This window comes from Podarcis vaucheri (genome assembly GCF_965113315.1).
Source record: "Podarcis vaucheri genome assembly, chromosome: 4".
Classification (NCBI taxonomy): domain Eukaryota; kingdom Metazoa; phylum Chordata; class Lepidosauria; order Squamata; family Lacertidae; genus Podarcis; species Podarcis vaucheri.
In genome coordinates, this window is record NC_138762.1 from 35,781,741 (window position 1) to 35,806,612 (window position 24,872).

The following is a 24,872-nucleotide window of genomic DNA, read 5'->3' on the forward strand; positions in this document are numbered from 1 at the left end:
TGGTTTCACCAATGTTTCAAGTATCTAAACAATCCCATTAAAATATCTTGACATTTGAAAGGATAATTGACTGTTGAAATGGGAGCATTTTCAGCTTCAAAGCATGCCCCTAATACCTTTGGCTTTTGTGAGATGGTCCTAAAAGCTTACACTTCATTTTCCCCTTTGCACGAACCTCTTATAACTATCGTCCCCACGGGATGTCTTTTCTTCTTGCTATTTTGATTTCCTTAAGGGGATTTTGTCAATTTCGCTGTGCTCTCGAAAGCGGGGAAGTGACATTGGCAACAAAGCTCTTTTATTCATTTTTAGGAAGCATGAGGAACGGCACAGCAGATCTGCAAAGGTGAAAGCAGGCTACCTCGAAATAGGAAAAGACCCCCAAGCAGCCTCTACAACATTGCCATGATAGAGTGTGTAGCGTTTGTAAAAGAAAATGCATTTATTGTTGTTCTAGATTTAAAAAATGCAATTAAAAAATATTACCTCAATGAAAGCATCAGATAGAGTAAATATAATAAATATAAATACACACAGAGAGAGGTTGAGAGAGAATATCTCAATTCGTCCAGCTATAGCTTGCTGTAAACATTTCATCTGTTGGATGTATGACTATAGACCCTGGAGAAGCGACCGCCGCCACTGCCACCACCACCAAGGACATATGACTAGAAACTGCTATTGGCAGAAGACAACTGGTATATCACACTGATCCTGGCCTGACTGCACTGGCTGCCATAGTTTCTGAGTTCAAGTCAAAGTGCTGGTTTTGACCTACAAAGCTTTAAATGGCTCAGGACTCAACACCTCAAGGACTGACTCTCCCCACATGAACTGACCCAGACCCTGGTAGGGGGTGTTTTTGGAGGGGGGAGGCAAAGTTGTTGAGCTTTTTAGGGGAGCATATCCTTGAAATAAATAAGTCCTTGGGATTTTTTTTTTTAAATTTAAAAGCATTTTTCTTGAAAAATTGCCCCAGTTGCCATACATCCGGGTTTTCCTGGACATTTTGCAAATTCAGCAAAAATCCGCCCGGATGCCATTTTGACAGTCCAATTCCTGGACATGTCCAGGGATAAACCAGACGTATGGCAGCCCTCCCTGCCTGTGTTCATAATCTTTGTGTGCCTCCTCCATGAGAGGAATGGAGTGTGGCAACATGAGAATAGTCCTTTTCTATGGTGGCTCCCAGTTTGTGGAATGCTTTCCTCAGGGGCTTCACCTTGCGCCTCGGTTACATAGCTTTAAGTGCCAGACAAAAACATTCCTCTTCAACCAGGCTTTGGGTTGATTAAATAATTTATAGCCTTTCAAACTGTGGCAGGTGTTGGTATTATTTTTGTTTGTTAGTACAGTATGAATTTATATATTTTTATAATGTAAACCTGTGATCCATGGATGAAGGGCAGTATAGAAACAACAACAACTTATTAGCTCCCAAAAAGTATTATTTGAACAATGGTGATTGGCTCATCAGGGCAAATGAGGCCCTACCCCACCTGCTTCAGTCTGCCCCCAGCTAGTCCCCACATGCCTACTCTCTTCCTTACAACTCCCCCCCCCCAGCTTCTTCCTCCTTTGTCTCAGTGGTGCCCTTGAATAACTCAGCAGGGACGAAGTGGGGGCAAAACAAGAATTAGTAGAACAAGAATTAGTTCGCTCTGCCCATTGTCATCTGTGGTTACCTGTGTCATTGACTCTGGCTCCCCCTACTGTTGGCCTCCTTCCCTCTCTTCATTCCACCCCACCTATCCCAATGGCCATCAGCCACTAGTGCATATGAAGCAGCCTTGAAATGCTTAAGTATGATGCTAGCTTAAATTTGCTTAATATTATTCTTGAATGTGATTCTCTGTTGCAATCCCATGGTTTTACGGTTTGATTCCTTGCCATAAAATACTTTCTTACCCACTTCTTTCTACAAACTAGCAAAACACAGCATTGGCCTTTCATTTGTTCACTTTGATGCTGTGCACACTGTGTTTTCTTAGTTCTTGCCTCCACGCTGCTTTATGGCTTATCTGTCTTTCAGAAAAGTACAGCAAAATTGAAGTTTGTGTCTTGGGCCTGAGTCTCTGCCATGTACAGTAATTCAGCCCACTGTACTTTGATTATCCCGTCCAAGAAGGGGTGGGGAGAGAAAAACAACCGCCTCTCTTATTTTCTTTTCTTTGTATTAATTTTATAGCTCCTTAGAAACCCCAAATCCCAGTCCAAGGGAGATATTCAAACCATGAAAAATGTCTATACAATATTTTTCTTGAAAAGGTCTCTGGCCCTTCAGACCATTTTTATTGGAAGGCAGCATTTCCCCCACCCAATTGCAAAAGAGAAATCTTGTCTTGTGCGTACGTTCCCTCCAATTCTGGAAGAGAAGGTATGTCTATCCAAAAAAGCAAAATGAAGTGCTACGATCCACCCCAAAGGAAAACAAAGCAGAAAACCACTGGCCACATATGTCTCTCCCCCTCCCATCTCTTTTGCTTTGCTGTTGTCGCCATTTCAGGTGTTCACCTTGATCACAGGAGGGATAAACGTGTGCAGGTAGACAAGCATGAGAAGTCATGCCTTCAGCGTTTTGTACCTCACTCTCTAGAACTCCCTCCCACAAGATGTTAGAAAGGCATTGTCCTTACTAAATGTCAAATTCTTGGTCAAGATTGTCTTATTTATTTATGGTTTTCTTTTTTTGTAAACCACGTTGAGTGTGTGTGTGTGTGTGTGTTTGACAAATCAAACAGTGTATACATTTTATGAAATTAAAATAAAATAAAATAAATTTCAGGAAGACTTTGCACCATGAATGCTTCACAGATTTTTTTTTTAATGGTTGAGATTTTAAATTCTAGAGGTTTTAAAATTTGGAAGTTTAATTTAGGCTTTACATTTTTACATATTTCAATGTTGCACTCTGCTTTGAGACCTAGATGGTAAAAAGCAGGATATACAATTTAAAGTAACCCGGGCAGCATTTTAAAAAGCAGAGACATCACCTTGCCAACGAAGGTCTGTATAGTTAAAGCTATGGTTTCCCCAGTAGTGATGTATGGAAGTGAGAGCTGGACCATAAAGAAGGCTGATCGCCGAAGAATTGATGCTTTTGAATTATGGTGCTGGAGGAGACTCTTGAGAGTCCCATGGACTGCAAGAAGATCAACCCTATCCATTCTTAAGGAAATTAGCCCTGAGTGCTCACTGGAAGGACAGATTCTGAAGCTGAGGCTCCAATACTTTGGCCACCTCATGAGAAGAGAAGACTCCCTGGAAAAGACCCTGATGTTGGGAAAGATGGAGGGCACAAGGAGAAGGGGACGACAGAGGACAAGATGGTTGGACAGTGTTCTCGAAGCTACAAACATGAATTTGACCAAGCTGTGGGAGGCAGTGGAAGACAGGAGTGCCTGGTGTGCTCTGGTCCATGGGGTCACGAAGAATCAGACACAACTAAACGACTAAACAACAACAATTTAAAATAAATAAGCATCCTCTGCATTAACATCCTCTGCATGCTGGATGCACCCTCTCTTCCTCACCCCCTCCGTGCATTTAATGCAAAGGTCTGAAAGATGTTTCAGCTGAATGCTGTTAGAAGAGGACTCTCCTGTCGTTTGATATAGAGAATGTTCTGTAGATTTGATGTAGCCTTGCTTTGGCGCTGTAGGCAATTTAAATGATAGCTAATAAACTCAGCTGCCCAACTCTAATGGGAGTGCCAGAATTTCCTTTCCTTTCAGATAGGGCCTTAGGGCAGGTGGCAGCAGCTGGGACCCCAGCAGTTGCCCAAGGGTGCTTCATGCAATTGGTGGGCCTAATGGGCCCATTCCTGAACATATATTTATTATAACTACTACATAGGCTGCTCATGGAGCAGGGAGGCTACTGCAGCCCTGTTATACGTGGTGGTCAGGGCAGAAGGTATGTGCAGTAAGGTTGCTTTGCCAGCCTGCAGGTGGTGCCACAATTGGGCCTGATGCTGCTGCACAATGGCAATGAGACGGATGTGGGATCCAATGGATCCCAGGCAGACTCATTGTCTCCCTGCTTCTGGAATGCTACATTTTGGGGCCTTCCACTAGTTCCCACCAGTGGAACTCCCACACACCTGACAGGTGGCAAGAGATCAACTTAGTTAGGAGTGCTGGATAGAGGGACGCTTCTACCCTACCATAGGGAGCGGGTGGTGCTGTGGTCTAAACCACTGAGCCTCTTGGGCTTGCCGATCAGAAGGTCGGCAGTTTGAATCCCCATTACAGAGTGAACCCCCGTTGCTCTGTCCCAGCTCCTGCCAACCTAGCAGTTTGAAAGCATACCAGCATAAGTAGATAAATAGGTACTGCTGTGGCGGGAAGGTAAATGGCATTTCCGTGCGCTCTGGCTTCTGTCTCGGTGCCCTAGAATCATAGAATCATAGAGTTGGAATAGACTACAAGGGCCATCGAGTCCAACCCCCTGCCAAGGGGGGAACTCCTGTTTCTTGGTTTTCCAGGAAAAAGAGCTTGCCCTGGTGAAGGTATGGCCCGTATGAAGATTTTTGTGTTCCTTACAACACTGTTGCAAAACTTCCATCTGAAAACGCCCAAGCAGCGGGAAGAAATTGACATTGCACCAGAAGTGGAAAGTAATGGACACGCTCCCCGGCATTATCAGCTTTGCGTGGTTCCACATTGAATGGTCCTTGATACAAGAGAGCTGAAATCTCTGGGAGACTCGGGGGACTGTCCATTGTGTCTGTTTCTTCTTAATCTGAACTCCTTCTGTCTCTCTGATTTGGTGATAACATTGACACTGTAATGGTTTCTAAGGGGTTACTCGCGCGCAAGCAGGCAACTATCTCCCTGGCTGGGTGCAGGACCAGATGGTGTTTCCTGCTTGGCAGGGGGCATCCAACCCCCTGCCAGGCAGGAAACGTCATCTGGTCCTGTTGTACCAGAAGCGGTTTAGTCATGACTCGGAAAGCTGTCTGTGGACAAATGCTGGCTCCCTTGGCCTGAAAGCAAGATGCGCGCCACAACCCCATCTAGGGGTCCTTTACCTTACCTTACCTTTACCATTTTACCTCTACCCAACCATCTCCCTCTCACTATACTTTTTACTTGTTCTTTATCTACAACAGTTTGAATGAATTATTTTTCCTGCTGAAATCAACAAAAAGAAGCAACTGTTAGTATTTCACGCCTCCGATGCTTCAGATGAGACTGGTGTAAGTCACATGCCTGTCTGGAAAGAGTGTGGGAACAGAAGACAGCCTTATCTCTTCCGCTGTATGTACTATTGTACAGTACTGTACTTTTGCTTTTACTTGTCCCTTTTTTATTCTCTCGGAGCTGGAGAGAGAGGACGCCATGATTCTCTTTGTACATAGTGTGTAAATAAATACGTAGATTAGCTCTACGATGTCTCATGCTTCTTGCTGTGTTATGCTACAAGATTAGTGTGCATATATCATTTGATACATGTCACTGACGCGCAGTGGCGTAGCGTGGGGGGTGCCAGGGGTGCCGGCGGCACCGGGCGCAACATCTGGGGGGGGCGCTCGCCGCCTCCGGAGTCGCCGAAGAGCCTCGGGCGCAGGCTATAACAGAGCCCCATGTCTTGGGAAGGAGGAAGCCCCGGCCATGGGCGCTGCCCCCAGGTGGTGCAGCAGGAGCCAGGCGGTGAAGGGGAGCCAAGGGGAGCCCGGGGGAGCGGAGGCGCCGCGGGGACACGGCTCGGGAGCTGCCGCTGAGGAGCCAGAGCATCGTCCCCGGGAGGAGAGGAGGAGCGGTGGCGGCGGCGGCGACTGCTACTGCAAAGCAGGGAGAGAAGGAGGCGGCGGCGGCGGGGAGCCGGGCAGGGAAGTTGCTGCTGGGGATGAAGAGGCGGCGGCGGCGGGAGACGGACTTCTCTCCCTCTCTGGTGCTGCTGGCGTGAGGCGCTCGCCAGCCCACCGGCCCCTCCTGAGCGGGATATGGGTGGGCGGACGGGGTGGGTGGGGGAGAGGCGCCGGGCCCGCCTCGTGCCCTGACAGGAGCCGCCGCTGCGCCCGCGGGCGCCCTTGACGCGGCGCCCCTCATGCCGCCTCGAGAGGCGTTGGGGGGCAGCGAGACTCCACCGGCCCCCCCTCACTCCGCGCTCGGCTTTTAAGGAACTTTTAAGACTCCCACCCCCAAGGAAAAGGCACTTTCTTGCCCTGCCCGTGGACCAGGAGGTCGTGGCGGGAGAGGCCTTCAGCAGCGGGGCCCTTATTTGCGCTGCCAGCCTGACCTTCACCCTCTTACATATAGAGAGGAAAGGAGACGCGGAGGTGCAAAGGCTTACGGGGCAGAAGTAAGCCCCGCTGAGTTCATCAGGGGTGCCAACGTGAATACAGTATGATATTGGGGGGGGGGGAGGCAAGTAAACCCCGCCCTGCATAGTTGATCACATTGGCAATGCCCATCAACTGGGGGACTGGCCCCCTCAAATGTTTTATTGGGGGGCCTGAAGCAGCGGCGTAGCGTGGGGGTGCAGGGGGGGCCGGGCGCAACATCTTGGGGGGTGCGCTCGCACTCAAGTGCTAAAATCCACGGGTTAGGGGGCGCAAATTACTTGCCGTGCTGACAACCCACGCTACGCCACTGCTGACGCGCACTGGAGAAGAAGGAAAATGCCTTTTACTGTAGTACGCTTGGAGTGCAGGGGCAGCCCAGGGCGTTTTTCCAACAGCGACTTCAGTAACAGTAGCCCTTGTATCCCATTGGGGAAGAGGAGAGACGCAGGCCATGGAATAGCTCTGAAAGTGACATATATGGCTGATTCCTGCTTTCCAAAGAAAGCTGAGAAAGCAGGCACACATGTATTGTTTCCTGCACAATTTTAATACATTCTAAAAAGCAGCTGATCGCCGTTCACAGGTCTCTGAATGTATCTGGAAGTGGGATTGTCAAGTCAAAATTCTGTTCACATCATTCACTGGGATGCACAGCTGCCTCAGCAGCCAGTCTGCCCCATACCTGGAGAAGTGAGCATTTCTCCTCCTCCTCCTCCTAAGAGGCTTTGCATGCCAAGTGTCAACACTACTGTCAAGCCTATAAATCTTGGAGATTACTTTTGTTTGGAACTTCTCCTGCTATCCTGATGAGGAAATAATGGAACTGCCGAATTCCTCTGGTACATACAAAGCTAAATTGAAAATAAAGTTGAAATGAATGAGGCACAGATGGTTTTGATATATATTTCTGAGTGGTTTAATCACTGTGTCATTAGTTTGCCAAATAACACGACTGGGATAAGTCAGATCTTAAGCCATATTCTGCTTTTAACAGAAACCATCAAACATGTTGCTTCGCTGGCTGTACGCAAAGAAATATTGTGATTGGGTTTTTTTACCCAGGTACATAGACTGGATGGAAGAAAATACAACAGCCCCAAATGCCCTCTGTATTATTATTATTTTTCAAAGGAAGACTTATATTTTACAAACCTTGATGGACCAAAAAACCAAGGGTTGGGTTTCCCCGTAAAGCCTGTTAGCATGGTGCTTGTTTCTTGCAGACACCAAGCAGTTGACATCAGTGAAAACTAAGCAGGCCTGTAAGTTTGTTATTTTAGAGGTGGCAGCATACAGTGCCAGGAGGAAATTGAATATTTGACTTAAAAATATGAAATGTCTTCAGCTAAGCTGCCTATCCATGAACTCATGTTTGAATCGTTAACTAAAATGGTAAATCCACGCAAAGGCAATTTTGCTTCTGATAAGAAGAACATAAGAAGTTGTCTTACACTGAGTCAGACCATTGGTCAGGATTTGCCACACCCAAGTTTATTGTGTGTTTGCTGCTATTTGCATTCCTTAACAGATTGGAGAACTGCGCCAAAACTAACCTAATCAGTTTAAACAGGGACAAATGTAAGGTTCTGTATTTAGGCAGAGTAACCAGCTGTGCAAATATAAGGCTCCCAGTACGTTTCCGAGCACAATTCAAAGTGCTGTTGCTGACCTTTAAAGCCCTAAACGGCCTCGGTCCAGTATACCTGAAGGAGCATCTCCACCCCCATCATTCTGCCCGGACGCTGAGGTCCAGCGCCGAGGGCCTTCTGGCGGTTCCCTCATTGCGAGAAGCAAAGCTACAGGGAACCAGGCAGAGGGCCTTCTCAGTAGTGGCGCCCGCCCTGTGGAACGCCCTCCCATCAGATGTCAAAGAGATAAATAATTACCTGACATTCAGAAGACATCTTAAGGCAGCCCTGTTCAGGGAAGTTTTTAATATGTAACGCTGTACTGTTTTTAACACTGATTGGGAGCCGCCCAGAGTGGCTGGGGAAGCTCAGCCAGATGGGCGGGGTATAAATAATAAATTATTATTATTATTATTATTATTATTATTATTATTATTATTAGATGGGGGACACCTCGCTTGCCAATAGTACATGTGAAAATGATCTAGGGGACCACAAGCTTAACATCAATGGTGTGATGCAGCAGCAAAAAAAGCTAATGCAATTCTAGGCTGCATCAACAGAAGTATAGGGTCCTGATTAAGGGAAGTAATAGTACCACTCTATTCTGCCTTGGTCTGACCACACCTGGAGTACGGTGTCTAGTTCTGGACACCACGATTTAAGAAGTATATTGACAATTTGGAACGTGTGCAGAGGAGGGTGACCAAGGTTAGCAAGGATCTGAAAACCAAGCCTTATGAAGAACGGTTGGGGGAGTTGCATATGTTTAGCCTGAAAGAGAGGAGACTGAGAGGAGATATGATAGCTATCTTCAGTCTGAAGGGCTATCATATGGAAGATGGAGTTAGCTGGTTTTCTCCTGCTCCAGAGAGTAGGACCCAAGCCAATGGCTTCAGGTTACAAGAAAGGAGATTCCGACTAAATATCAGGAAGAACGTTCTGACAGTAAGAGCCGTTCAACAGTGGAACCATCTGCCTCAGGAGTTGGTGGACTCTCCTTCTTTGGAGGTTTTTAAGCAGAGGCTGGATGGCCATCTGTCATGGATGCTTTAACTAAGATTCCTGCATTGCAGGGGGTTACACTAGATGACCCTCAAAGTCCCTTCCAACTCTACAATTTTATAATTCCACCTGTAAGCAACACCAATTTTAATGGTTTTCCTCTGTAAATTCATATCTACCCAATAATCAAATATATTGGGGGGAAATTGGCCCCATATAGCTCACTCAGGGTCACAGGTGTTTTGGCGTGAGTGGATCAATCATCACTTTCTGCTACTCTCCTTTCCAGGCCCACTGCTTCCTTTAATCTCTGGTTTCTTTTTGGTTATGCTCATAACTATTTCCTGTATGCTCCTGAAGAAGAAGAAGAAGAGGAGGAGGAGGAGGAGGAGGAGTTTGGATTTGATATCCCGCTTTATCACTACCCGAAGGAGTCTCAAAGCAGCTAACATACTCCTTTCCCTTCCTCCCCCACAACAAACTCTGTGAAGTAAGTGGGGCTGAGAGACTTCAAAGAAGTGTTACTGGCCCAAGGTCACCCAGCAGCTGCATGTGGAGGAGCGGAGACGCGAACCCGGTTCCCCAGATTACGAGTCTACCACTCTCAACCACTACACCACACTGGCTCTCTGAACAGAGTGTAGCATTATATATGTTTTCTTTTCTTTTGAACCCTCAGATCTGCACAAAACTAGAAAACTGCAAAAACATACCACATTAAAAACTGTGTGCTGAGCATTTACAATTGCTTGACTGCAGGAAATGCTGGGAACTAAACCAGGGAACTTATGCATTTACTGTACCACTGAGTTTCATCCTTTCCCCAGATATTCAAAGAAGACTCTACGGTATAACAACCCATCACTTGAACGCTATCTAATTTAGATTGTAAGCATCTTGGGTCAGGGGCCTGGCCTTTTTGCTCATGCTACTCTGTAAAAGGCTATGTACACAAACAGTGATTTATACCTAAGCAAGCCGATCATCTTGGTTCATTTTGAACCTTGTGTATCTCAGCAAGGAGTCAGCACATCTGTTTACATTGTCAGAGGGTCTCTAAGGTTTCCCTAGCACAGTAAGCTCTTTGAAGAACAGACAGGGAGACAATTCTTTCAGCATGTTCTGTGAATGTTTTAGTAATGGCAAATAAAAATAACGGATTTACTTTGATGTCTCTGGCTCCAGACAGAAAGCACTCTGGGGGCCTGACTGTTCATAGTGGAAAAACTGTTACTCTAGAGATCAAGGACTGATAAGCTGGTGTCCAGCTGCCACTTACCATGAAATGTTACCACGAAAGGCTAATTCATAGAGTTTGTAGCGTAAGAGAGAACTGATGAATTCCTGCATCAAGTGTCTCTAGGGCACAAAGCTAAATGCACATCTGAATCCTAAGAACATAGGACATTGATGCCAAGTCAGACCATTGGCCCTTCCAGCTCAGTATTGTTGACACAGACTGGCAGCAGCGGCCAAGATTTTATGCAGGGGTTTTCCCCAACCTTACCTGGAAACACCACGGATTGAACCCTGCAGCCTACGACAGAGTGAGCTCCCATTGCTCTGTCCCAGCTCCTGCCAATCTAGCAGTTTGAAAGCACACCAGTGCAAGTGGATAAATAGGTACTGCTGTAGCGGGAAGGTAAACAGCGTTTCCGTGCGCTCTGGTTTCCATCACGGTGTTCTGTTGAGCCAGAAGCAGTTTAGTCATACTGACCACATGACCCAGAAAGCTGTCTGTGGACAAACACTGGCTCCCTCGGCCTGAAAGCGAGATGAGTGCCACACCCCATAGTCACCTTTGACTGGACTTAACTGTTCAGGGGTCCTTTACCTTTACCTTATCCTCTATTACTGAGACACAGCCATTCCCCATGCTGATTATGTGGGTTAATGTAGTCAGTAAAGGGGTAATGACCAACTCTACACTGAACTATTCATATTACTCACCATAGGCTCACCGTTAACATCTCACCCTTGGACATCTGAAAACCACACCCTGGCAAGGCCCATTTTTGTGGCTTGATTTTCTAAGCAGTTGGATCTATCTGCCATTCCTCACAGTGGCCCCTACATAACACCAGTCTGGCCCAGGCTTATATATTGTGAAAGCCATAATTTCCAGTTTGAATCATAATTTCTTGTGCGGTAATGTTATCAAATATTTACTGTATTTTTTGCACCATAACACTCACTTTTTTCCTCCTAAAAAGTAAGGGGAAATGTCTGTGCATGTTATGAAGGGAATGCCTACGGGTGGCATGCCTACAGATTTTCCTCCTCTAAAAACTATGTGCGTGTTATGGTTGGGTGCGTGTTATAGAGCGAAAAATACGGTACCTAAACTTCCTTCTATTTGTTTTGTCTTATTAAAAGAGGGTTAGACTATCAGTGACTTTTTTTTTTACCTTCCTAGGAATCACAAGGGGAAAGAGTGTTGTGGTGAGGAGAGAGTTCAGGTCTTGTGGGTTTCCTTTGCACCTGGTTGGCCAGGATGGGCCTTTGGTCTGATCCAGCAGGACTGCTCCTCTGTTCTTAAAAACTAAATAGAATGGATCTGTTGTTTTCCTTGGTTGAAAAAAGCAGGGCAGTAGATTAGCCTGACTTGAACCAACTTTTAGTGAACTCACGCTGCCCATGATCTTTCCTTTCCTTTCTCTGATCTTGTTTTTACTGTTGTTAAGAAACTTTCAGATAAATAAGACCAACAGAAACCCCAGAACGTTCAAACAAAACCACAGACCAAGCATGGGGAGAAACTCTAGTCAGTCTGCAAGTTTATAAGTTTTATTCAGAAATACAAAAGCTGAAGAGAATAAAATCCCTTGCAAAATATATTGCGCTTCAGGCTGTTTATTGGGCCAGGAGGCTAAAAGTTTTAAAGTCTAGCCGCACAGGTTGGGAAAATAAAAAAGTCAAGGGTCTGGCTTGAGGGAAACCTGGGGTGTGTGGAGCTGTAGCTCAATGGTAAAACAGTTGCTTTGCATGCAAAAGTTGCCAGGCCTTTCAATGTAGACAATACTGAGCTAGGTGTGTCAATGGTCTGACTTGGTCAAAGGGAGTTCCTTGTACTCCCATGACTGCACCATAATATCTCAACACTGTCCAGAAACGGTGCTAAGTGCTGCTCATTGGCAGAAGCTGGTTACCTTAATATTTAAACCAGCGCTCGGGTATGCATAATATGATCTTGTAGCCTACAAGTCATCCATCTCTTCTGACCTCTTGTGCCAGAAGAGAAACAGAAATCTTTCTAAATACAGCTACTTGCACGCATAAAGAGAAGAATGCAATTTCAGAATGTATGCCAGTGAGGGGGAGGGAACCAGACGTCCCAATTACAAACATCCTAAATTCTATAAATTTAACCAAAAACATGGCAATAGCTGAATGTAGCTGGTGAAATAAGAGCATTTGTTGAAACCCTGGCTGCTGTTATAGAATGCTACTGGCAAATACAAGTGTGCAGGAGGGAGAAGGGGAGGGAAGGGAAGTTTGTGCTTTTCTACTTTGGAAAATTCTGATTTTATACTGATCACTAGGTGGCACCACTGATCCACTCAGTTTCAACAGAGTCATGCTTTGAAGAGGATGAGTTGGAAACTCATAAATCCCTCTGTGGCATGGCAGGTGCATTACGCAGAGCAAGCCGATAAAAGAACTATTTAGGCTACCTTACACATCACAAAATCCCTACACCAAAGGCATAACTTGAATTGTGCACATAGAGTATTGTGTGGAATAATTATCACAGGCATTTGCTGAATCCACACTAGTGCAATACCTGCATTAGGCCAACCAAAATGCTACAAAATAGTATGCAAACTTTTGAATCTCCCAGAAACTTTCATCAGCCTGCATTTTATTTTCCCTTGCGGTTCAGCACAGCTGCATTGAATTTCTGTAAGAATATTTCCTGGGCTTTCTCACCCTTTCTGTGCACATGCAGCCAAACCTGCCGAGAAGCTGTGATCAAGTACAGCTTCTCAGAAATTATACACAGAGCCAAAAACTCCAGGTGCGCAATCATCGCATGAGACCAACATACACAAAATAAGCATTATTTCCTACCAGCATCTGGGAATCAAAAGTGGAGAGATTGTTTCTGTACACATGTCCTGCTTGGAGGCTTCCCATAGGCTTCTGCTTGGTCGATCTGAGAGCAAAATGCTGGACTATATGAACCTTTGCTCTGATTCAGCAGGAGTCTTTTATGTTTTTAATGTAATTCCATTTTTAAAGGCATTTTACAAGGTGGGAAACACCCCAAATGGCCTATTTTGCAGAACCATTTTCTTTTTTAAAAAATAAGTGAGGGCTATTCATTTAAGCCACCATGAACTCATCTTTTTGGCACAACCATCAGCTTGGATAATGCTTCACTGCTCCAAGCACAGTTCAAGCTTACAGTACCACAATACAGTGTGTTAGAAATATCTGAGACATTTTTATGGTCTGAATATCTGTAAAACACGTGCTTCTTACAAGAATTTCAGTTGAGCAGCCGTCTCACACAGAGACAGTTCAAAGTGGCCTTTCTGGGAACATAATCCAGGGCATAGACAGGGTTACTGGGTTTGCATGGAGTCGCCTTTTGCAAGATCCAGCACCCCCTGCATAGTTCAACCATAAATCCTGTAATGTCAGCAGCACTTTTTGAAGAAGAGATCTCTTAAGAGATGCTGGCCCCATGTCTTTTTAGGGTTAGTAAGAAGAACATATAGGACAGCTACAGAGCATCCTACCCACTAAATGTGATGTATAAATGAAAAACCACAAGAGATATTTCAACACCTCTCTCTTGTTAACAATTCATCTGTTTGACAGACAGCAATAATGAAGACCATGGTGAAAAAAGAATCCCTGACACATCCACCTTTTCTCATCCCCCCTTGGTTTGTGCTTTCATATAGCTTTGGAAAAGCAACGACCTTGAAATACCAAGCACCAAAGTCTGATACATTCCTTTGGACTGAGTGAGAGTGCCAAGAATGCATGAATTCCTGGTGACCTTTAGCTGCAAACTGTGAACTTTGTTCACTAAGCGTAATGCATACTTAGGCGTCATTACTCAGGCCCTAAGCCAGACCCTTTCCTTTCCTTTCCTCTGCCATTACTTACTTAGTGACAGTTCGCCAAACAAAGTGAGGAATGGGAGCATTTGTCTAAGTAAATGCTGAACCCTGTTCTTGAAACCGTCGCTTCTAAACCTGTGGCTCCTTCCCAAAATATGGAAGGCCCAAGAAGAGGGATGCTATTCACATGGAAGAGAGGTGGCAGAAGTTGCTACCGTCACCCGTCTAGACAGCCACTGTAAGTTTACAGCTTCTTTTCAGCCAAAGGCTACTCGCTTCCCATTGCAACAGACTACAAGGCTTGGTCCAAATGCTGCTTTCCTAGTGACCTGTCTCACCCCCACAAAACCCCTAGGCTTATGAAATAGGAACTAAACTTGAAATAAAATAAATGAAATAGGAACTAAACTTGAAAGTCCACATGCCCCCTTTTTTGGCGTCTCCCATCATCTAAAAGGGCACACCTCAAGCTTAAAATTAAATTTATATATAATGCTTTGAATCTGCAATTCAAGATGTACTGCGCCCAAAATAAGTTGAATTATTCTGTAACTTAAAAAAAAGAACATTTGAGCACTGATATTTTATTATAGAATGGTTTTAGGTATACTAACACGTAGAGCTTGCTTTTATGAACATTATAATGTATGGAACATGATTCTAGGTATGATTTATCCCAGAAAAAATGAATGAAGAATTCATTCACTCATACACTTCCACCACCACCCCAAACCCATTGGATGGTTATATGAATTCATAACAAATGATATTGCACATGGATGTTGTGCTTCCCTTTTGGTTTAGGTAAATATGTCATGGATCTAACTGGAATGACTGTTGGACACAATGTATACCAAAGTACAAATTTACACAAATATTTAATAATTGCTATAAAATAAAGTATTGCCAATTATTGCAAACATATGGAACAAGTTTGGTTATTCCTGGAATAATATGAAGTATATGCTACACTTTAGATAATTGTGCACACAAGATGTAGTCCAATTAATCTTAACATTTTCCAACTCATATGGGGTGTGATCCGGCCAAAGTTAAGCTCTGACGCCCTACCAATTTCAAATAGGAGAAATTATCAAGTGAAAGTGCTCTTACATATTTCCCATGGAAATCAAGGGGGGCATATTTGGCTGTGCTATATTTGGTCAGATTGTGCCATGTCATTTTTATATACAGTGGCACCTCGGTTCTTGAATGTCTCCATTGATGAACATTTCGGAACCCGAACACTGAAAACCCAGAAGCAAATGCTTCCATTTTCGAATGCGCACTGGAAGTTGAATGGCTTTCACTGCGTGTTTTTCAATTTTCTCAACTGAATTTGCAGACAGCCCCTTTGTGCCTCGGTTTTTGAACATTTTGGAACTCGAACGGTCTTCCGGAATGGATTAGGTTCGAGACCTGAGGTACCACTGTAATTATTGAAAGCTATTGAACATTTAAAAACAAATCCATTTCAATGTTTCATTGGTAACAGAAATCCTTATGTTTGGATTTTGGCTATTATTGGCATGGGGTTTCTGAGCTTAACAATGTCTTGCGCAGTTCTATTTTGCTAGAAAAAGAGGTGCCGGAACTCACCATAAACACCTCTTTTGTTCTCCCTTGGGGCCCACCTTAGAGGTGCTGGAACTGAATTCCGGTAAGTTCTGGCTGAAAAAAAGCCCTGGTCTTGTGCTCAAATAAAGCATTAAAGCAGATAAGCTTTAACACCATCACACAGAAGACACTTCCCTGGAGGTGTGGACAAACAATTTGTGGTGACCCAAAGCTTATTATGAGGTGCCCACCTCCAGTTCCTTATTTTCTTCTACATATTTTATTGTTTATTTCATTATTACATTTATATTCCACCTTTTATATTCCAAGGAGGTCAAGACAGTGTACATAGTTCTCCCCCTCCCAAGGTGGGCTAGGCTAAGAGACAGCGACTGGACCAAGCACAGGTCATCACCCCGGGGGCTTCATGCCTGAGTTGCGATTCGAGTCTCCCAGGTCCTAATCCAACACTACAACCACAACCAAAATTGCCTGTGCTTTGACTATTACTGGCTTGGGATGTCTTATTGGACAGTGTCTGTCAGATAGCTTGGATAACACTGAGCTAAATGGGCCTGTGCTCTGACTTGGTGTAAGACAGTTCCTGTGACCTTCTGCATGCAGACCAAAATGCATAAATCGTGACAAACCTGTGCTAGCTTGTGCCTTTAATTTAAAATCAAAAATTCCAGTTTGACCATTGCATAACTGATACTAAGCTCGTGAGTCCCTTTGAGGTTGCCTGGATATATTCCCCCTCTGCGTTGCGGCTGGAATGAGAGAATGAACTGTACTGAGTTTTCTATTTGGATGTATTTCTATTTCTCTCATTTGTATGTTCAAAAAAGCATACATTATTTTTCTTAAGTCCTTTATATATATCCACTTGGCGATGATTAAGTTGGGCCAATCCTACATTGGATTACAGCAAAGGAATCCCAGACAGACTGAAGAGACTCAGGCAAGCACATTCTTAAAATATTTTGTTACTTTAATCTAAATCCTTAAGTCTGACTATTATTTTCACATGATTGTGTTTTTTTTCTATAAAAAGTTTTTAAAACCCGCCAACGGGTATATTTCTGCTTTGCCTAATGCTTTCAGAGAGAATCCTGATGAAAGCTGAGCATCTTCTTTTCACCTGCGTAAATTGAACATATTTTCCTTTTGGGTTTCAGAAAACGCAACATTGGAAGGCCATTTGTGAGGGGAGTGGGTGGGATTTAGAGACAGGAAATCCCAGAGAGGACCTCCTGTTTTTGGTGGAGACAATTATAGTGTTGCTTTTGGTTGGAGCCCAGAATCTCTATTGGATACAAATGTCCTTGGCAACAGACATGAAGCCTAAAAGCTTACAGATCTCTGTAAATTTGGGAGATGGGACCTGCCACTGAAGTTTGCATATAGCGCTAGCAGCTTTGCGTTGGGGGTAAGTTTGCATCAACAGTGTGTTTTCAATTTCGTAAAGCTGGCTGATCTTGGTAGATAAACACTCATTGTGGTGGAATATTTGTGCCAAGGTTTGTCTAAACCTTCATTACATTCCGATTCTTTTCAGCGGCTGCAGCCGACTCACGAAGGAGAAGGCACCAGTTTGCTAAAAGGGACAGCGCTGGAGTCAGTATTCAAGGTTCTGTTTCTTCGATTAGCTTGCGGACTTGTATAACTTCTCCAAGTATTAGTCCCTATGTCCAAAAGAAGGAGTACGTTGGCTTGAGTCCTGAGTTGCTCTTCTGTTCATGCAAAGTATGTCCATCAACTCCTCTTTCTACTTGCAGCCCCCTACACTATATCCTGCACCATTCCCAGCAGTGCCAGCTCTAGGTATTGTGGAGACCCTGGGCAAGGTGTCTTCACGACACCTCCTCTCCATGGCTCTGCTGCCCACTCACTTGTCCTCTCCTTCTGCTTAGAGCCAGCAGTCAACCAGAAGGCCCAGGGTTCTGAACCAGTCCAACCTGCTGACCATGTGTGCCAGGCCCAGATGGCAGAGTGAAGGCTGGTCCCACCTGACCCCATCCACAATGGCACATGGGCTACCTGCCACTAGCTGCCATCTGGACTCCGAGAAAGGTGTCCTTCCTAGATCCAGCCATTATGGGCAAGGTGGCCTGGAAAATCCCTACACTACTACAGCAGTGAACTGTGTGACAGCGCAAGCATTCTCCTGGCCACCTCACCCAGAATGCCTGGTTCTGAAGGATTCCTGCTTTGGCTCCTTCCCAGAACCCAGCAGTGGCAGAGAGATCACCACAGCTGCTATAGCTGGAGAAGCAGAAAAGCAGGTGATTCGCTGTGGGAAGAGAGGGGGCAGGGGGAAGAATAGGAGACATGGGGGGGATCAGTGGCAGAGTGAGGGTTGCCAGCTTCTGGGCTGCACAGAGGGGTGGGAGGGAGTGAAATAGATGGAGTAGGCATGCACATTCAATGGCTTAATGGCATCTGTGTCATCCAGGAGATCCCAGCTTCAGAGATAAGAAAAGAAGAGTTGTTCTGTTGTCTGGAGAGGTCACTTCCTGGTTCGCATGAAGAAGCTGCTTTCAACAGAACCCAGTGACAGGAGCACGCGGCTGTATTGAGGCAGCACCGGGTGTTGAAATTTTGTGCCTCTAACAAAACATGGGCCGCAGTAGTGGCGTACATAAATAGCCTTTTTTGTTAGCCCCAAAATGGAAAATGAGTGAGGTCCCAACTAAAGAAGACCGGCAACTTAAACTGATGGAATATGCTCAGCTTGCAGACTTAACTTACAGAATCAGAGAACAAGAAGAATATACGTTTAAAGAAGATTGGAAAATATTTAATGAATATATGGGTGAAAATTGTGTACATTTGAAAACACTGGCAGCATTAAGATGGTGGTACTTACATTAAGATTTTGGGGAAAAGGATGGAGCTGTGAGTTAGTGCACAAGGGTGTTCAGAAGCCTTGGTTTTTCATCAGACTTTGGAAAGGAAAGATATACTTTTATCGCAAGCACCTAGAAAAAAATAAGTTGAAAGGTTACATTTTGAACTATAAATCACCCCTTTGTAAACAAACAAACAAACAAAAATCCTGTAGATTTTTTTTAAACATACAAATATTAGATTAGAATTTTCAACCATAAATAGTTCAATTTCAATTTAAGATTTTACGGTGAAATTTGAGATTTGCCAAAGTAATCCTGAAGTGGTGGTGGATTTTGTGGTGGAGAAACTACCATTTCTGAAGCCCTACTGGTTTGCAGCAGTCAGTGCAGAAGTTGTGTGTAAATAAAGAAATAATAGCATATTAGAATAAACAAAGTATCAAAAGGCTTAAGAACATAAAAATGTCTTTATACAGCATTGCAAAGAAGTTATCTGTGGAATGAGTTCCATAAATTTGGTGCACACTACTCAGAAGGCCCTCTCTCTGGTTGTCACCTTCCTAACTCTAGATGGTTGAAGCCTATCTTCCAAAGATGACCTCAGTATGATACAGGTAGGTTGATAAATCATCCTGATTTAAGACCTAGTTGCATGAGTTGCTATTCCACCAAAGACACTGGACTAGTTCACACACTCTCTCAAACAGAAGAGGACTGTATCTTTTTATCATGCTCACCACATGTGTCTGCTTCAACCAGGCATCTATGCATGTATTTAACATTTCTTTAATGTTGACATGCATAAAATCCATTGAATTTACTAAATAATCAGTTCCATACAGTGTTCCATACTTTATTTAGATGCATAGAATCCACTGCATGGTTGACGTCCAACTTATATATGGCAAGCATGATCTGGCCATCAACCATGCATGGGACCTTATACATCTATGAAAAGTTTATTCATTATACCACTGGCTACACATAGAGGGCCAATGGTCCAGTTGACATTGTAAATTCATCTGATGGGCAGAACAGGAAACTGCAATCTCCACCCACACTTAAAAACTATGTGTAACTTCAACTAGGGGGAAAGGTAAATCAAACAAGTCCAGAGCCATGATGAAATGAGGTGATGTCCACAGTGGGGTATGATCATTGTGATTTATTACTGACATGTACTAGACTGAGTGTTTCCTTCTGATGCATTGTTGAAGATGAAAGCTATATCAAGTGATGTACTGTATCTCTGTTATTCTGACAAATGCTGAGAAAGAGAGGTAACAACTTTGCAATTAACCAAAATCACTACTGTATAAGGATTGTTTCAGTTTTAACAACAAGTGGGCTTTTCAATATGCTTATATATCTTTCCTCCCATCTTGTAGATTCAAATATTTGTTTCTGAAATTTGAAGGTCTGTAGACTGTCTTTCTTATATAATGGCAATGTTTCCCTGTTGTCATTAAGCAGATTCTACGAAAAAGCCTACAACAGCTTTTGACAGATGAGTCACATTGCATTTTCTTATATATTGAGCCATCAGAAAAATGAAGAAGCAGGACAGAAAATCAGGGTAGAGCAAGACCTTTAGCAAGGCAGAATCCCAAAATATAACTTAATTACATATAAAAAACATTAGCAAAGCACACACAAAAGATATGCAATTTGAAAACCCTGGCAGAACATACCAAAGCAATGATTGCCAATAATTCGGTTACTCAGACTGCAATCCTATGAGTAAATCCCTTGAATTGAACAAGACCATTTCTGAATCAACATGTGTAGGATTGCCCAGTTTGGCTGTAATCCTATGCTCTCTTACTGAGAGTAGGTCTCGTTTATTATTTGTTTATTGTATTTAAACCGCACCTTTTATACCTCACCTTTGTGAGATACCACAGATACTAGTAATTCCTTCTGCTCTTTCTGATGCCTGTAGGCCATATTTATGACTAGTTTAGCTCAGTGGGGTTTGCTTCTGAGTAGACATGCATAGAGTGGTGCTAGGCACAGAAGCAGCAGGATGAAAAAGCTGTTTGATCACGTTTTGCCCCAAATGCACCTGAATTTAGGACAAAGTTTGCGCTCCGTTAGCTACAATCTATTAATAGGGACGTCTGGAATCACAACACATGCTCTCACTTCTTGATTGGAAGGATCACCTGTTTCAGTTCCGAGGCTGTTCCTCCATACAGCGAATCAATTTTTGCAGTGCAAAACACACACAAACAGAAATCTCTTCCTTCCCCCTGCCACATTCTGTTCATGGCGAAGCAGCACATTAACCACGTCTCTGCTAATACAGTACTGTGCAAGTAGCTTGCTTAAGAGGAAGAAAGGAAGACAATAACATTGCCTTCAGTTCACTGGAGGAGGACTAAACAGGGCAGATGATGATGGCTTCCTGTGCATTGAGACTTGCAAGCATGCGCCACTGAGCTGAGTGGAAGCATTCACTGAGTCATGTTATGTCACCAAGAGATTAGACTTCTACCAGGCACATGGACTAAGCTCTCTTAGCCTGGGGATATTTCTTCCTCGGCTCAAATGCTGGCATTAAGGGATTCAGTAATGTTCCCCCCGCCACCTCTAGTACAGTGGAGGGCTGCTCTTCTGCAGGAGAGCACAGCTCCCAGAAGATGCACAGCCATAAGCAAGTTCTCCATGCATCTACAGAGGACCTCTAAGGATCCCAAGATGTTCTTGCCACCATAGCTGTTGCTGATGAGTCTACTCCAGCACCCGCTGAATGTGAGTGTACTATTCAAAGCACAGTGGTTTTTCATTCAGTACAATATGGTTCATATTCAGGAATAGGCAGCCTACACTAATAACCATTCAAGATCCTCAGAAGTTAAAACTCGATTAGCATCTTTATAAATCACATTGCAATAAAAATGTCACGGGTAATTGGTGAAGACAGATGATCAGGGCTAAGTGCTTTATACCTCTGCCACTATTGCCAATGACAAGATGCTCCTCTCCAAGGAAGTGTGTGTTTTTATTTATTTGATCATTAACAGGAGCCTACTGTAAATGTGACATGTAAACAAGCACCACATTTAATGCATTTCTGTGGATTTTAAAAATTCTTCCTTTCACCACCCACTCTCTCTCTCTCTCGGATTTTTGTAGGTGGTAAGGAGGGACTAGAAATTTTAAGAATGGGTTTAAACTTTGATGTGCTCCCTAGACATTTATTCTCTTACTTGTGAATAAACCCCATCATATCTGGGAGATGTATGGGATCATGGCTGAAGCTGACATCTGCATGAAGGCAATTTCTGGGGGTGCTCAACTGGAGGGATGGAACTGGGGGTGGGTGGGGGGGCAGGGAAACCAACTTGGCAATTCACATCAGGCAAAGACATCCCAACCCTGTGGACAGACAGCAGGCAGCTTGGTGACACATCCAAGCATAAAGGTAAAGGAACCCCTGACTGTTAGGTCCAGTCACGGACGACTCTGGGGTTGTGCTTTCATCTCGCTTTATTGGCCGAGGGAGCCGGTGTACAGCTCCTGGGTCATGTAGCCAACACGACTAAGCCACTTCTGGTGAACCAGAGCAGTGCATGGAAATGCCGTTTACCATCCTGCTGGAGCAGTACCTATTTATCTACTTGCACTTTGATGTGCTTTCGAACTGCTAGGTTGGCAGGAGCAGGGACCGAGCAACGGGAGCTCACCCCGTCGCGGGGATTCGAACACCGACCTTCTGATCAGCAAGCCCTAGGCTCTGTGGTTTAGACCAAAGCGCCACCGCATCCCAAGCATAGTGATGTGGAAAATACCATGCACATTTGAATTGAAGCACAGTGAAAAATAACTTCACTTTGCTGTGTTTCGAGATGGTAATGTGTTTACAGCCTTATTTGGGGAGCTATCTTCTAGATGAGGTGTTGTCAGTTCCTCAAATCCAGCCTTTTCCTTTCACTCTCAGCTTTCCCACACACTCTTGTCTCTCCAGTCTTAGGAGGAGGAAGATCCACACAGACAGATTTATGAGACATTACAACATCACTATATTCACAAGTCAACACATTGGTCCAGCAAAATACTAGATTGCACATGTGACCTCATATGCTTGAAGCAGTAGTTATCCATGAGTCTGAAGTTAGCTCACTGAGAGACTTCTTTTGTGGAAACTGAGGATGCATTTGCACTATACATTTAAAGCACATGGCTTTCCCCCAAGAATCCTGGGCACAGTCCTTTGTTAAGGGTGATGGAAATTGTAGCTCTCTGAAGGGGAAACTACAATTCCCAGGATTCTCTGGGGGAAGCCACATACTTCAATGTATGATGTGTATGCAGCCTGAGTTACCAGAGCATTATTTATCATAGCGTATGATAACAATAACAACAACAATAATAATAATTTATGAAGACTATGGGTCTTTTTCGCTCTATAAGACATACCCAACCATAAGATGCACCTAGTTTTTAGAGGAGGAAAACAAGAAACAAGAAAGCAACGCAAAGCCTCTTAAGTGAAGCGGCAGGAGCGCTCCCACTGCACTCAAGAGGCTTTGCATGGCTATTCCCGAAGCCAAAAGAGCAAGAGGGATTGGTGCGCAGCGCTCCCTCTCGCTGTTCTGGCTTCTGGGATAGTTGCGCAGCATGCATTCACTCCATAAGACGCACACACATTTCCCCTTACTTTTTAGGAGGGAAAAAGTGCACCTTCTAGAGTGAAAAATATGGTAATCATGGCAGAAAGGCAACACTCCACTATAGAGACAAACTAGGTAAAACTGTTTGGGTTTCAAAAACTCAGCTATGCAAACGTCTTGGAAAGGGAGAGCTCTTTGGAGGTGATGCACAGAGACAGCTTCGAAGCTCATGGGCTTGGTATGATAATTTGGATGCATTTCGTAGGATGTGATGAGAGTCTCCTGATCTCCACCAGCTGCAAATGTGGTTGTAATGGGAAGAAAGTAAAAAAGAAAAGAAAAATGATAGGAAGGGGAAATAGTATTATGGTCAAATCCTGATCGTTTAATGCGCTTATTGTTTTGCAGCTTGGTGCTTGCTAAGGCACAGGGTTGGTGTGGGGACAGTAACATTTCAATTTGTCCAGGACAAATTAAACAGCAAAAACCCCAGGACAGCTCTGACTGTACAGTGTGCTACATCAGTAAATATTGTGTTAAGTATCCACTAAAATCCTGGCAATGTCCCAGCATTTCAGAATGAATCTAAGGCCCAGATCAGGTTTCAGAATACTTGTATTCAATATTATCAGCATCGCTTATTATCAGGGCTTTATTTCCAGCAAGAACTCACCAGAGCTCAATTCCAGCACCTCTCAGGTGGGCGCTATTGCCATTATAAGAGAACAAGGAAGGCATTTTCTGGAAAAATAGTACTGCTTATTATATATAAATGTTTTACAGTGGTACCTCAGGTTACAAATGCTTTGGGTTACAAACGCTTCAGGTTACAGACTCCACTAACCCGGAAGTTGTACCTCGGGTTAAGAACTTTACCTCAGGATGAGAACAGAAATCACAGCAGCAGCGGGAGGCCCTATTAGCTAAAGTGGTACTTCAGGTTAAGAACAGTTTCAGTTAAGAACAGACCTCTGGAACGAATTAAGTTCTTAACCAGGGGTACCACTGTAATTACATTTCTGAAAAACAACAACTTTCAAGGTAATGTACAAAATGCAAACAGCATGAAAGTACAATAAAGAAAACCAGTAAATGTAAACCAGTGACTATAGAATGCTCCTCAAAGACTAAGAGTGCAATTCTATGGTCAATGGGAAGGTGTCCCAGGAGCCACAGGATTGGGCAGGTCTCCCTCTCTGCAGCACGCAGGTCTACCCACGGAGGCCTCCTTCATGAAACTCTGTGGCTGTTCCTTCCCTACTGCGCTACTGTTGATGCTCCAATAGCAGTAGAATGGGGGAAAGGGACATGTTGTCTGCTGGACCACCATGGACAAGGAATCCCAGAGAGTGAGGCTCATCTCATTCCATGTCCTGTATACCTGAAGGAGTGTCTCCACCCCCATCATCCAGCCCAGACACTGAGGTCCAGTGCCGAGGGCCTTCTGGCGGTTCCCTCACTGAGAGAAGTGAGGTGACAGGCAACCAGGCAGAGGGCCTTCTCGGTAGTGGCGCCTGCCCTGTGGAACGCCCTCCCAGCAGATGTCAAGGCAATAAACAACTATTTTACTTTTAAAAGACAACTGAAGGCAGCCCTCTTTAGGGAAGTTTTCAATGTCTGATGCAGTATTGTTTTTAATATTCAGTTGGGAGCCACCCAGAGTGGCTGGGGATAACCAGCCAGATGGGCAGGGTATAAATAATAAATTATTATTACATATTTTATTATTACTTGATCTTAACTCAACCATAGTTCAGATTAATTCCAGTTCAGAGTTCAGCTGTAACAGTAAACTGGAGTTATCAAAAAAAAATCTGACTCCTCATGCTTCCATGAGAGGAGGAGGAGGA

General features: G+C 44.1%; 1 protein-coding gene across 6 annotated transcripts in view; it reads right to left on the reverse strand.

The window, feature by feature from the left end:
• The window catches only part of COL8A1 (collagen type VIII alpha 1 chain), a 97,964-nt gene that overhangs the window by 8,033 nt on the left and 65,059 nt on the right, over nucleotides 1-24,872 (reverse strand). For all 6 annotated transcript variants that reach the window (XM_082221003.1, XM_082220998.1, XM_082221002.1 and 3 more), the window contains one exon: nucleotides 18,424-18,535. The gene's annotated coding sequence lies outside the window, so the exon portion shown is untranslated. The remainder of the gene's footprint in view (nucleotides 1-18,423; nucleotides 18,536-24,872) is intronic.